Genomic DNA, 14,856 nt, shown 5'->3' with positions numbered 1-14,856 from the left:
TATCCCTATTTTCCTCTCTGGATATTAACATTAACGAAAGTATGTTTACACAATTTAATGTATATTCACCAATTTCACCATGCTTATGTGAATTTTTTTGATCGTTTAATTATTATAACAGCTAGGAGCGAAAAACAAATCCCATGCAATTTTTAAAATGCTCCTAACTCATGTAATAATTAAAATTTCTGAGAGAAAAATGGGGACAACGTTTGTATAGAAAGGTGGTTTCGGAGCGGTCATATACTTTCATCTTAAACAAGCAAGAAGCAGCCATGTTTGATCGGCTCGGGAGCGACGAGTGATGCGCTATTTCCATCCATTCCATCCAAAGGATGCTTATAATTATAAATATGCTATTCCTGGGCGTAACTATCGCGTGCTTTGATGTCATATACTGATGCAACGCCCTTTAAGGAAAGATGAAAGCTATGCTTCAAATATGGAGGTAATGCGCCATTGTTGAGGAGAAACACGCGCGTTAGACGCGCAAGAAAACTGGTGATATTTCATAATTTTTAAACTAGAAGGCATTTATGATATAGGGTAGTCCATCTTACAACTTGGCCATCTGGGAAATCGCATGGAGAAATTATGAATGAATTCATTGATAAAGTCATGCAAGTAGATAAATGCAAGCTGCGCGAAAAAATCAAGTGAAGATAAAATATATAACAGTTTTGAATGATTCACGGTTAGTTTCACTACACTTAAACGGTTCACGGTTTATATCCCGGTCGATTTAAGTGTAATAAAATATTATAGTAATTAATGACAAACTATACGAAGTCACGACTAATGGTCAATTTAATTCTCCATACATTATATACTTTTGATTTTTCTGAGAGTTATTATGGTAATACGAGGGATAGCGCTGAACAGTCGAAATCTAAAATCTTCCGAGATTTGATCCTCGAAAACGTGACGTAAGTGAAAAAATGCCTGAATAGATAGGTTACTGTCATTGTTCCTACACTATGACACGATTCGGTTCAATGCTTGCTCAACAAGTCAACAATGTTTTGACCAAACTTGGCGTTTGCCCGATTTTCCTCTATTGTATTGTAATCTTGACAAGTAAATAGCCAATTAGCGTTAACATTCCTTGGTTATGTTATTACGAGTAACTACGTGATCCAATGGGCATATGGATGTGGTTATTCAGTAATATTTTTTTTATAGAACACTGTTTAAAGCAGACCCTACCATTATCACGCTGTCACGTAGAGTGCGACCAGCATATCCGTACATAGGCGGTATTCTGATAAGATCAGTCATCTAATCCACTGATACAGATCTAATTCTTATCCTGTTATAACATAAAAATCAGAATACGGCTGTTAGGAATTCTGCCGCCCACCCCCTCGGCGATTAAAATCCCAGAATCCACCCTGTACTGCAGCTGAGAGTCTCAGCAGCTTTACCATTTCGGATAGGTGGAAAGCGGATTGTTCTGCTTCGGCAACACAGAACAGCCATATATCCGACCCGACTAAAAAACCACAAGGGTTCGACCTTCCTCGGAAAATCTGGTGCCGCCTGAACAGGCTGAGAACCGGACATGGCCGCTGCAATTCAGCCACACACAAATGGGGATGGACGGCTTCCCCACTTTGCGAATGCGGAGAGGAAGAGCAGACCATCGAACATATTTTCCAGCGCTGCCCACTCCACTCATACCCTGGGCCTGCTGAGGACCTAAACACCGTGACACCTGACTTAGTTGCCTGGCTTAGCAACCTCAAGGCTACACTCTGATTGCCCTCAATATAATGCCATACGATTAAATAAATAAATTGGAGATTGTCGATGAACGTTGATCATCTTAATCATCTTAGGATATGATGGTCGTATTTATCTACATGATAGCGTGATAATGACTGTCTCTGTATGTCTCTTTCAATTGCTTGACAAAAAAGACATTTATTTTATCACGTGGATAAAGCCACCCATAACCCGCCTGCTGGTTCTGTTTTGAACTACGTCGTCCAAGACCGTGTTTGACCAGGTGTCTCCACACGCGGTGACATAGCCACTGAAACATTCCACCGCAATACTTATTACTTACATCGATTCCGTGAATTCCACAATTCGATTAAAACTGAAAACATGTAATAACACCTGTGCAAAGATCGCTTTTGCTACGCTATGAAACTGTATTGTTGCCAAATGTCTAATAAAATAACTTGAGTATTAGTCATTTAATGTTTAAAGACGAACTTAACAAACAACAACATGTGTTAACATAAAATTGCCTAAAAGTCATACAAAAAATAACATTTTCAAAGCTACTATGACTACTTATATTCTGACTTACAGGCTAATTCGGACGTACCTACACTTCAAACCAGATAAAAAAGGCCCTCACCCTTGGGCCTACCGCATAAGTCGAAAATCTAAATTTCTGTATCTGCTTCTCTATCACTCTTGTATAGTCGACCTTAGAGATGCTGATAACGAGTTGAATTTTCGCCGTAGACCCTCTACGTATGCGTAGGTATATGTACCTAAGTATTGAAACGAACAGAAATGTCGCTCGCAGCGAAAAAGAATAATTTCAATGCACTTCGCTTCTCCATTCCCATATCCTTTCATCCCCCCTAGTTGGCAAGCTGTCATAGCGTTGACACCGCAAAGTTAAAAAGCCCTCTAGTTGAGTTGAGAGCGTGTGTCATCATTCGCCATTGTTTCGCCAGACTGTCTGTCCGGACTCGGATACCAGGCTCGCAGAACTACACTTGCTAGACTGCGTGTTCTGACTGTGCTACTAGGTTCACAGAAATACGGGGTGTTAATTTTACGGACAACGTTTCCTATGGACTCTATAAATACGTACAGATAAGCAAGTTGCGCCATGTTTCTAAAACAGGGAAAAGTTTTCAGAAATTTTAGGCAAATTTCACGGGACACAAAGGAAACTTTCATTTTATAAATGAAACATTTAGATTCATATCCAATTTTTTATTCCAACTGGAAATACAATTTTGGGAGACTTTATTATACGGACTACTTGGTTAAGACACGAGTCCTTTGAGTGCTCTGCTTTACTCAGTTTTTCAGACTCTCATAATTAAGATGAAACTCTAGTTCTTTTCAACTTATTCCGAAGAAACTTAATCCGAAGCGTTGGTCATATAAATTTTCCATTGACTCTCTGGACTGCATGTCCCGTCTGAACTACCAAGCTTCCAGAAATCAGTGATTTTTAATCCATACTTGGAGTTATGTACAAATAGGTTCCTAGAAATGTGAGGCGTTAATCCTCAGAATTCACTACACTTCCTTACCTATCGACATACTGCGTGTTTAGACTTCAGTGCTACGTTCCCAGAAATCACACAGACTACAGACATTTCCTTTCGACTCCAGACTGCGTGACCAGGCAGACAGGAATCGCAGGTGTTAATCTGTGACGTGCATACATTACTAAATGCGTATTTAGTATTTACTGTTTGCCGTGGGTTCCGTTCGATATAATGTTAATTACATGAGATCAAAATCCGCCACCCACTGTTTAATCGCGTCATATCGATACTGGTCAAGTAATTATAATTAAATGCCTTTTATATTTTGTCCTCGAATTCATACAAGCTTATTTATTATTATTACACATGCAGCTCAAAGCTACTGAAGATCTCTTTTTTTTGTTTAATCCAGTTTATTAACAAAACGTCCTTAACTTAACTTTCAATTGCAAACCTTGGCTTTAATAACTTTCTGCCGAAGTTTCAAAAACACAATTAGGTATCGCTGACTGTAATAATAACCACAGAATTAATAATACGTACACTGTACTTGGTACAAGAATATTGTTTTACCAACTTTATATGTACGTAGGTACTTGTAAAGTTTCAAAACGATACGGCTATTAGAACTAAACTAAAAATTAAAATCGACTTCCAAGATTTTATTACCTACATTATTTATGAAATTATGACACAGAGTGGCTCAAAAATTCGTTATCTACAACTTTTTTAAAATGATAATTATTCCTAAAAGTTTTTTGTCGACATATTTTTGGGTCACCCTGTAGTGTCACAAGTGAAGTTTATTAACGTTTATTACGTGTGCTAATTTTAACATCCTCAATAATTTTATGTATTACATTTATAACCCTTAAGTATCGCAATCATTCAATGTTAAAGTCCAGTCATTTGCGGACTCTTCATAACTATGCGCTCAGTCCTGCGCCTGCGCCGGCGCTGACAGTCGGCTCACCGGACAACCATTCCCAGAAGCATTAAGCCGTCAGCTATTTATAACTCTCTGGTTTTTACTACCTATTTTGTCCTGTCAATCTGGCTTTATTATTAATGGAGGATCTTGAGATTATCATTGACATGCGAAGATGATCCTTTATGTTTTATATACGGATTATTACTGCAATAATCTTTTTATAAAACATCATGGATTATGATGCTATAAGTAGATTGTAGCGTAACTTCATCACATGCCTGAGACTTAAAGCACCATTATCAGGTGGGAACTTTGTTTCAAAAATAAATACACGGTGGGCGATGCATCAGTCAGTCGCTACTCGAAAGTGATCAAGTGAGAACACTCGACATTTTCCAATAAAGCGTGGGTTCAGTGGGTTGTGAGCAACGATATATAATGGTCGACAGGATGCGGGTCGCCGAGGGCCCTCGCTTCCCTTTTCTATTCTAAACATTTCATTGGTTATAATCTTATGATGCTGGTGTAAACATAATGCTGGTATTGGACACTTGACGCTCTTTAGGAACTACATATTATATAAACACCCTTTCCAATGATTTCGTAAGTATCATTATCTTTCTCACTTTATTCCGGTTTTTTGCTACGGCTCATGGGAGCCTGGCAACTAATCCCAAGAATTGGCGCAGGCACTAGTTTTTACAAAAGCAACTACCATTTGAACTCCCTACCCAGAGGAGAAACTAAGTCCTATTGGGTTTAGTCCGGATGATTTCGTGGTGCGGTTTCTTATTTTAAAAAATCCTTTGATTTTAACTTGATACTCGGCCTAGCTTTTTTGAGACCTTGCACCGCAGCATCTTTTAGAGTATGGCGAACAGTCAAAAACTTTCTTATGCCTCTTCGCTGTGTCTTGCCACTCTGTGATATGTCAACGACCTTGGTTCTCCTGCGGATCTCCGTTTTTCTAATTCTAATTCGATCTACCATGGACAACTTATCCAATTTCAAGCGTCCATTAGAATCAAATATCGTCTTAAAAAAACAGTCCTCACTTGACTTCTATTCGTGTTCATTCGGAGAACCCCAGAGGAAGTTGCTATAAATATAAGAGCACCTGGAAGCCGTGACAAATGTATATTTCAGATTCATTCCACTCGGCGGCTTGGCTTGGCTAATTGCTTGGCTCCATGATTTAATGAGCTACTGAATGCAAAACTAATGAATAGTCCGGTTAACCATGGCCAAACTTGGCAGTGGCATCTGACGATCTCTTTTAGGCGACAGTGTATGTTTTGAATGCCACATATGGTGGGTACAGTCAGCATAAAAAGTAGCGGATCAGACTAGGCGCCAAAAGTGTCTACCGTTCTCTAATATCTTAGGGATTATAACCGGTCAAACAAGTTTGTCAGTAAAAAAGCCGCGATTTTCAAATTTTCTTTGGGACGATATAACCATTTGTGCCTACATTTTTTTTTAATTTACTGCTTTTTCCCACTGACGGAATTGGCTTGACAATCTACAGTGTATATATTGATATAACCTCAATCGTATACTAGACGTACGTTTTAGTGCTATAAAACAATTCTGAAAGATTTTTTAGTTTAGTCTTCACTACCAGAGCATAATTAATTTTTGATTTTTTTTCGAGCGGCAATGTATTTCGTACATCATGATCACTTGTGACAGTTGTGACTCACTTGTGACGTCGCGTCATTAATGAGACGTTTTGACTTAAAACAAAGTAGTGATACATTGCTTGCTGAATTATTTTATATGAAAAAATAAAAGTCGTCCATTTTTAATAAAACCTAAACTAACTGCCCTTTGATTATGTGGTCGTATCAAAAATACGCGCTGTATAATATGTAGAACAATGAGAGCTACCGCGTCTAATTTCACTGACTAAGGGCGCTAGTGTAGACGGAGGTCTTTTCGAATTTTCACTCCTTGTCCATAATTGTGGTAAATCATTTTCCATTTTCGATTAATATTAATAATGTTTACCACATTCGATTATAGTTCAATATATGTTAGTGGTTTTATAAAAGTGCCAATTTAGAATTAACAGCAAATTTAGACGTTAAAATAGCAGAATTTCGAAAGCTGTTTTTCTGGACCTACATCTACAGTAGCGCCAACTGGTGAACACAAAAACAAGTAGCACTCATTGTGACTTGTGGCAAATACTATTGAACGTGAACTGTAGACATACAAGGTGCCCGTGAGCATTGCGAGACATTTTAACTAAGCATTCCTGGTAATATTTAAAAACTATAATGTCATATAAAATTTTCTGGATTAGGCCTAGTTTCAGAGATAATTAAATGTTTTTCGAAATCATACAAAACACATTTTTGATTGCGGTATTGCCATTTTGAGGTCTAGTCTGGACATACCTATTGATTGACATCGAAAAATTAAAAATATGTATTCTAGAGGCTACTCCGAAATAAAAAAAAGTTTTTAGTTAATTTTAGGTTATGTGTTTATCAATAAAAATTACGTTTTATGTACAGGAATGTTAAAAAAAACAATATTTTTTTGTTTTGTCGTTTTCCACAAAAAGTCGTATAACATTTTTTGCTTCTGTTGCCATCAGGAATGCACCGTTAAAATCTCTCGCAATGCTCACGGGCACCTTGTATACATATTTCCCTTTTTGGAAAAGTATTCGTGGATGGCAGACACTTTTGGCGTGTTGTTTCATATTGATATGGACTGTATACGAGTATAAAGTGAGTGGCACCTGTGAGGAATCGTAAACATTTACCCAAAAACGTTAAGTGCAACAAACCTTTAAAATCAAAATATTGAGCTTTCTCTTACCGTTAAAACGGATAAGCCGAAAGAGACAAAGTCCGTTACGCATATCTCAGGGATATGTGTTGTGTGCAGTTTGCGCGTATCTCGAGATAATGAGATGTAATTTGCGTGATGATATCTTACTGTGAACGGGAGCGACTCGGCGACAGACAGTGCGTATGCGACTCGACCTTTGCGCACGCGTTGCACTTAGGTACAGATTTCTTCCACAATCAGAATTTTTCCGTCCGTCCGTCCGTCCGTCCATCCGTCCGTCTGTCACCAGGCTGTATCTCATGAACCGTGATAGCTAGACAGTTGAAATTTTCACAGATGATGTATTTCTGTTGTCGCTATAACAACAAATACCAAAAACAGAATAAAATAAATATTTAAGGAGGGCTCCCATACAACAAACATAATTTTATTGCCGTTTTTATAAATAATGGTACGGAACCCTTGGTGCGCGAGTCCGACTCGCACTTGACCGGTTTTATATTCTTTTATCAATTCTAAATTTCAATTTAAAATAGTTTAGAAGTAACTACGAGTTCATGGTACCTATTTAAAGCGAAAATAATCACGAACATTCGTCAGCATTTATTTCAGTGTTGAGATGAGAGTCATGCTAGTATCTTATAATTTCATCATCACGGTATTTTTTTTAAATAAAACCCGTGTTCCTAACTTTCTCATCCCTGTAATCACTACTCGTAATCAGTGTAAACATATATTAAACGTATGTTAAAATGACTTGTTTAAGTAAACAGCTATAACAGCTCGTTTAGTGTTGATGCAACTTTTACAAATAATAAATGTACCGTCAACATTACTCATGCATTTGCAATGACAATTCATAACTCTTATTGCAATGACATAAGATTCACCGATGTTCCGTTTTTTGTATGTCGTGGACAGGACAACCCAGTGTATCGACAATCCGCAAACCTCGCAACCTGACGACCGGGGTCGTAGAACTTCTCATTCACACTCACGTCTTCGTAGTTAGAGCGAGAGAGATGGTGATATGACCCCGGTCCTCAGCTTGTTTTGCGGCTACTACTTATAGTACAAAGGAACCGGTGCGCGCGCAGGTTTTTGCGCCTCAATCCTGCCGAACCAGCTCGCCAGGAACAAGGAAGTATGTACACCTGCTCTGATGTTATCGTTATCAACACGTAACCGAGGAGATATGAGAGACGAGTGTTATGATGTAACACTTGTTACCATTTGGAAGATTAACATCTTTACAACTGGAATCAGCGCGAATTCTGACAAATTATGGGAAACCCAAAAACTACATGTGATGGATGTGATAATGATAGGATAAAGGGTCTGTCTCTTCCAATAGAGCGGTATTCCAAAGATACCTTTCACTCACAATTTAAGTACATCAGCTATATCAGCTGAAAGCCTCCCCTTACAACTTGGCTTTTGCAGCTTTCGTTTAATAGTTTCCTGCAATTGTGCACATATGAACAGACTGAAGGTTCTCCCCGACAACATACTGTTATATAATAATGTACGCGTAACGTTGGATGCGCTTTTGATTGAAACTATCCTTAATATATAACCCCTAAATGGTGATGTAAAACCTCTAAATAAAAACAAACGACGTGGGCGTGTATAGTAAACCGATCTGTGAGGGGAAAGCGCCATCAATATGGTTGCAATGATATCATGTGGTTTATAGCCATTGTCACTGAAACCGTACCGCACCCGCGGCTTCACTCGCTTTAATGAATTCATTAAAACCACCGGCCAGAAGGACCATTTAGATATTAACTAGTAGTTATGTGCTGTAGAACTCGACCTGCGGCTTCGCTATTTTGAAAAAAAAATCCTAACCCTGCTCACCAAATTACACGAGAATCACTTGCAAAACTGACAATGCCCAAGCTGAATAACGGAGACCTTCACTCGGTCAAAAATATAAAACGAAAATGGCATTAATCTTCAGAGAGTATATCGAAAAGTTTATTAAATCCGAATGCGCATGCACTTGATGACTTCATCGTCCACGTAACCCAGAGTACAATAATGACTTAATTGAAACCTGAACTGAGGAACCGTTTACGAGCGACGCATAAAAGAAAAGAAATCAAGCCGAGTGAAAACTACAATCGGCAAGAGAGTAATCAAGATTCTAATTTATCGCTGCATGTACACGAACTTGTTTTTATTTTGACATTTCAACAGAAATGTGCATTTTTACGGCGAAGAAAGTAACGATCCTTATCAACATCATAACTGTTTACTCGAGTCTCGAAACTTGATATAATAAATGTAAATATCTGTATAAAATTCCGGAAAAGTAGGTATCAACAATTACTGCTGCGTTTTTAAAGTTTCGACATTGCTTTAATTAATGCCACTTGTGTCGAATTTACAAAACTCACGCCATAGTTGCAATCTATTACGAAATCTCTGAACTCATTCTTATTAATCGCAGAAATAGTGATCGATCTAAAATACCAACTTACGTTTTCCGTCCAACTCTCAACGGTCACTTTTTAAATTTACTTTTTGTATGGTAGAGTTAAGTTGGCATTCTTTTTCTTTGTAACCAGAGACAATAGAGCATTGCGGGTGCGGGGGCGGCGTAGGCAGCACATTGTATCGCATTTCGCCGTGATGGATGCGCCGGAGTGGATTACCGTAACCGTAACTATTGAGATATCGCTGTAAATAAATGAGCTTGTTTGCGGGTGATAAGGCGACAATGTGACAAGACTTACAAGCATTACGTGTCAAATGATATCACATTGACGTTAAAATCTTGTCTACATTATTTTGTCAAAGTTTATGGTTTAATAGCTGGTTTTTAAGTCTAGTTAATAGCTGGTTTTATGGTATATTTACACAACTCTAAACGCATAATAACGCATATAAGCAAATTAAAAATACTTAACGGGTACGTTAGCTGGTAACTACAGGATGTCTTTTTAACATTTTTTCTTCGACGTTAATTTATAGGTCATGCTGAACCACTTTTAATACACAACAAGCGAAAAAAATTGCCGAAGTTTAGAACTAAGTAAATACGGATGCAATACGTTGTCTGGAAGAGATTGCTTCTTAACGATAAGACCACCTGTTGTTACCTAGCTTTTAAGTGTTTTTTTTTTAATTTCCTGTCTATTTTTAACTGTATGGTGCACAATAATGAATATTTACTTACATAAATGTAAAATATCATAATGACAACTTTATGATCTCCTTTTCCTTTCGCTAAGAGGCTTTATCCTTGCCGTTATTATTTAACGAGTTAATAACTTTTTATTGTCCATAATATCTTTTATTAACAGCCTTGGTTAGCTTAAGTGTATTGCACCCGTGGTTATTGTTATCTAATTAGCACTACGAGAGCAACGAATCACTTGTTGTGCCAGAGAAAAGTTAAGAGAAAGACTATCAACAATGATTTATACTAGAGTCGGACCAATCTAATTCGTCTATCAATGTCAACATTAATGTCAAATTTCTATGCAAATATGACGTTTTAATGACACTCAAAAATTTATAATATTCCGCGACTGGTAAGAAAAATTTAGACCAATAGAGACTGCATAAAGCCTAAAGGACGAACTCCAACACCTGGTGCCCCGATCAGGATTGTCAACATCAACGAGATGGATTAACACTTTTGATGTAATTTCATTTATCCCCGTCGGGCACAGATGGGAGTACGTGCATTCATATAAGTAACTCATTCCCATCTGGCCCCGTCTTGTATATGGCGGCGGTCTCGTGGAGCAGGGACCAATAGAAATACAACACACTTTTACTAACAGTGTATATCATCTAAAAAACAGGTCAACGAACACGCAATCTTCATCAGTAAGATACCGACTTAGAAGACGAGATTGTTAGTAAATTGTTTCTATTTATACATACTTTAATGACAACACATGTCCTTATCTAACGAGCACATCGCCCTGAGACAAAACTCCTTATCACATGTGTTGGACAACTGCATGTTCCAAAACATATTAAATAAGTATAAGCAATATTCTTATCTAATCATTGGAAGGCTTTATGTCATTGAAATAAGAATTAAATTGAATCGACTACCATGCAAAGTGTGCAAATCGATCAGGGTGCCTAGACAAGATGCCAATCGTTTGCGCCGTATCGAACGATACTCTAATGCCTCTCTGTCGCATTAATATGGAAGAATGATAGAGAGATTATTAAAGTAACAAATCCCTAATTAAAATTAAAATTGTTTGTTCATTTAAAATTATAATTATATTTGAATATTATATAAATCTTATTAATTCTTCTTAAAATAATTTAAAATAATTCGACCCGTAATGATAATGAAAATTGGAATAATTATATTTGTGTAAATAATGTTTTCATCTATAAAATAATAATGTGCGATTAAATAGATATAATGAGTTGACATGTAAAATAACTATATTTTATCAATAAAGTTTTGATTGATTGAATTAATTGAAATGCTAATAGTCTTGACTTGTGTGACTACAATCCTGCACCAAACTGGTAGAGAATGCTTTACGACATTAAGTCCCCCATTTGTACTCTTTTCTGTTAAATTATGCAATAAAGTTGAAATAAATAAATAAAATAAATTATGGCGAACTTGGGCGCCGCGTCGTCACAACGTCAGTCGATGTATGTTTGACTATGTTGTACGTATGTTCCCACAACATCAACTACGTAATTAGGTGTTATTTATAAATAATTGACTGGCTAATAACTATCTCAAATTCGTGATAAAATAGTCACATATTGCTTTCGGTCATGTATAACGTAATGATAATGATTCAGAGTATTCAGACTAGACCAAATTATAATATTTTTAATATGATACAATTACTTAAATAAGGTGAAAGTCGCCGCAATACTTATTTGATAAGTAGCTAGGAAATGCGTCATAATGACCTTATAATAAGTGGAATAGGTAATCAACTGATAGGGACGCAATTAATCCTAATGACGGCGATAATCCGATAAAACTCTTTTGTCGAGACGACGATATTCCAAGGCAATATAGCTCAATAGTTTATCAGCGATCGTTTGTGTAACCTTATTATTTTACAGATTGTACTAATTAGATGGAGTAATAGAAGTAGGAAGTAAATTAATAAACTGTTATGCTCTTATTGCTATTAAGTAATTTAAGTATATTATGTTAGTGTTTTAGCTTCGTGGGTAGCACTCTATCACCCATTCTTCCGTGTGCTAATGGACAATTTAAACGTTGGTAGCCGAGCGGTAATAGCATGCGACTTTCAATCTGGAGGTCGCGCGTTTAAACCCTGACTCGTATCAATGATATAACGGTATATCCTTTGGTATTTACTTGTTGCTTTTGGGTGAAGGATAACATCGTGAAGAAACCGGACTAATCCCAATAAAGCCTAGTTTCGATTGTCAGATGGCCTACGCCAATTCTTGGGATTAGTTGTCAAGCGAACTCAGCTCCCATGAGCCGTGGCAATAATTAGGGACAAGCGCTAAGAACAAGACAAGGTAATGCAATACCGAAATTCGCAAATTGCGGGGATCTTTCTCTTTTACTCTCACTAAGCAGTAATTATAGTGAATGAGAAAACTGCCCGCAATTGACGAACTTCGATTTTCGCGGTTATAGCCCAGTAGGTAATGGAATGGTATAGACAAATCAGTTTTTAAACGCTGGCAACATTTTACCATAAACAAGAGAGATAGAGCTGCTTAAGTTTAAGTTTTCATTGACATTTGTAAGTTTGAAAATTAATGGCGCCATACATAGCTATAATTTTTTAATAATATTGAAACCAATTGCAGCAGCTATCATTAAATACAATGCAAAGGACGAATAGGACATTCGATTTTAAACGCATAAAGCGGTAGAAATTTTACAGGTGTCAAAAATAGTCCAAATTTTCTCGTAAATGTCCCATGATTGGTGCCGTTAACATATTCATTGCTTACATGTTTCTTATTCAAAAGATAACCTTAACCCAAAAAAGAAGGCCTTAATGCTATAGGGCACTTGCTTAGCAGCTTTTTCTCCAAGGGTCTCTAACGCTTATAGTAACTATAACTACTCAATCATAACTGCATGATTAACGTTATGGGCCATCTATTATCAATTTTAACACACACTTACCTACAGATACACAAAAATCTGCATAAATAAAAACAAATCTGTGTATGAGATGACGACCGCACAGAGCCCTACAACTCCTACAAGCACTCCCTGGTTTAATAAAAACTGTCTATAAACGGACGATGTGTGCCGACGGATATAGCCCGAGGGGCGAACTCATGACGAGCACATACGTATTCTAATTCCATGTTTTATTGTATTCCACAAGAGATTACGATGCGAGCAAGTTGGCGGCATAGTGCGAGAACTATTTTTAATATACCCATAAAGAAAAAGCCGTCATGTACCTACTTCGAGACATGTTTTCACCCTCGGAACTTATTTGCCAACACAAATGATATTATGAAAATGGCTTTATATGCCAGAATGTACCTACTTAATGCAGTTTTAATACTTAACATGACACAAACACGTAGTTCCATGCAGTGTTTGTTGGTTAACATTGTTTTTAATTGTGCTTTAGATATCTTCTTATTGATTTGATTATGTAACGATGATAACGAAAGATGTGTTTGTGTCGCACTGCAGGTGCATTTCTAATCATCAAACAAACGCACCATTTATGAGCAAAGAGAAATTTATCGGTCAAACCAGACACACGTCCGCCATTAAGTTACCAATCTGTGAGATAACCCGCAGGTCACGGAAAAAGAGCCCTTTATGCGTGTTATCCTGTATTTATGTACGCCCACGAGATCGCCCACAGACTAGAACGTGAATAGAGTTCCAAAAGCCTTTCAACCGATTCATTGCCCTTTTATAAGCATTATGACTTTTACTGCATTCTTGCATAGTAACCACAGTTTTTATGGCTTTAATAACGAAGAGGAAGGCAAATTACAATGTAAGTTTTAGTTCATTACTTTTCTGTTACACAATAGTTCTTGTAGTAACAAAACGACCAAGCTATATAGTTTTGACTATAATCCAAACCCAAGTAAAGAGTGTTAAAAAAAAAGACGAAGCGCTTCGAGAAAAAGTAGGTAGTGCACTTGCGCTTCGCTTGGCTCGTCTTGGCAGATAAAAATCACAATTTGTCATCCCTACTAATATTATAAATGCGATAATAATATTAATAACTCTGTCTGTCTGTTTGACCCGAACCGATTTAGATAAAATGGAGATATTGGAGGTAGTTTGAGAGCAGAGAGAGGACATAGGATAGTATTTGGCATTCTTCATCATCATTCGCGGGTAGAAGCTAGAAGCTAGTACTTAAACTATAAATAGGATACATTTGTCCCGCCGACGTCTGACCCAGATCTGCTGTATCCTCGTGGGACAATGAACTAAGCCGGTATGAACAAGATCACGACTGTCGTACAGTCACCATCAAATATATCGGAGCGGCCAAGGTGTTAACAAATATCTGAACAAAACCTTTATATTGTTACGACGTGAAAGTGCAGGTTCAGATATTTTTACCACCTTTGCCACTCCGATATATCTTAAGGCGATTGTAGCGTTCTTCACAGTGGCAACTTGTAAAGCTTATTCCACCCATGGTCAGAGGTAAACAGTGATGCTAGGTCGCCGGGCAAATGACGCCGTGTCTGAATTGTCATTAAGTCATTCTTTCTAATAACTGTTATACTTAAGGAGCTGTCGTTACGCACGCAGATGTAAATGTACCGAGATTTATATTTGGAAAAAGAAGATTTCGAATATTCCGATAAATTGAGAACCTCCTCCTTTTTTGAAGTACCTAGGTTAACAAGACCTCAGTTAATCCGCAACCACGACCATTG

The 14,856-nt window shown here is 37.3% G+C and overlaps 1 protein-coding gene across 1 annotated transcript in view; it reads right to left on the bottom strand.

Annotated features, from left to right (window-relative positions):
- The window catches only part of LOC133524690 (GAS2-like protein 3), a 135,352-nt gene that overhangs the window by 91,601 nt on the left and 28,895 nt on the right, over positions 1 to 14,856 (bottom strand).

The sequence above is a fragment of the Cydia pomonella genome, chromosome 14 (assembly GCF_033807575.1).
Source record: "Cydia pomonella isolate Wapato2018A chromosome 14, ilCydPomo1, whole genome shotgun sequence".
NCBI lineage: Eukaryota > Metazoa > Arthropoda > Insecta > Lepidoptera > Tortricidae > Cydia > Cydia pomonella.
The sequence above is the reverse complement of the archived record's forward strand: the minus strand, read 5'-3'. Positions and strand labels throughout refer to the sequence as shown.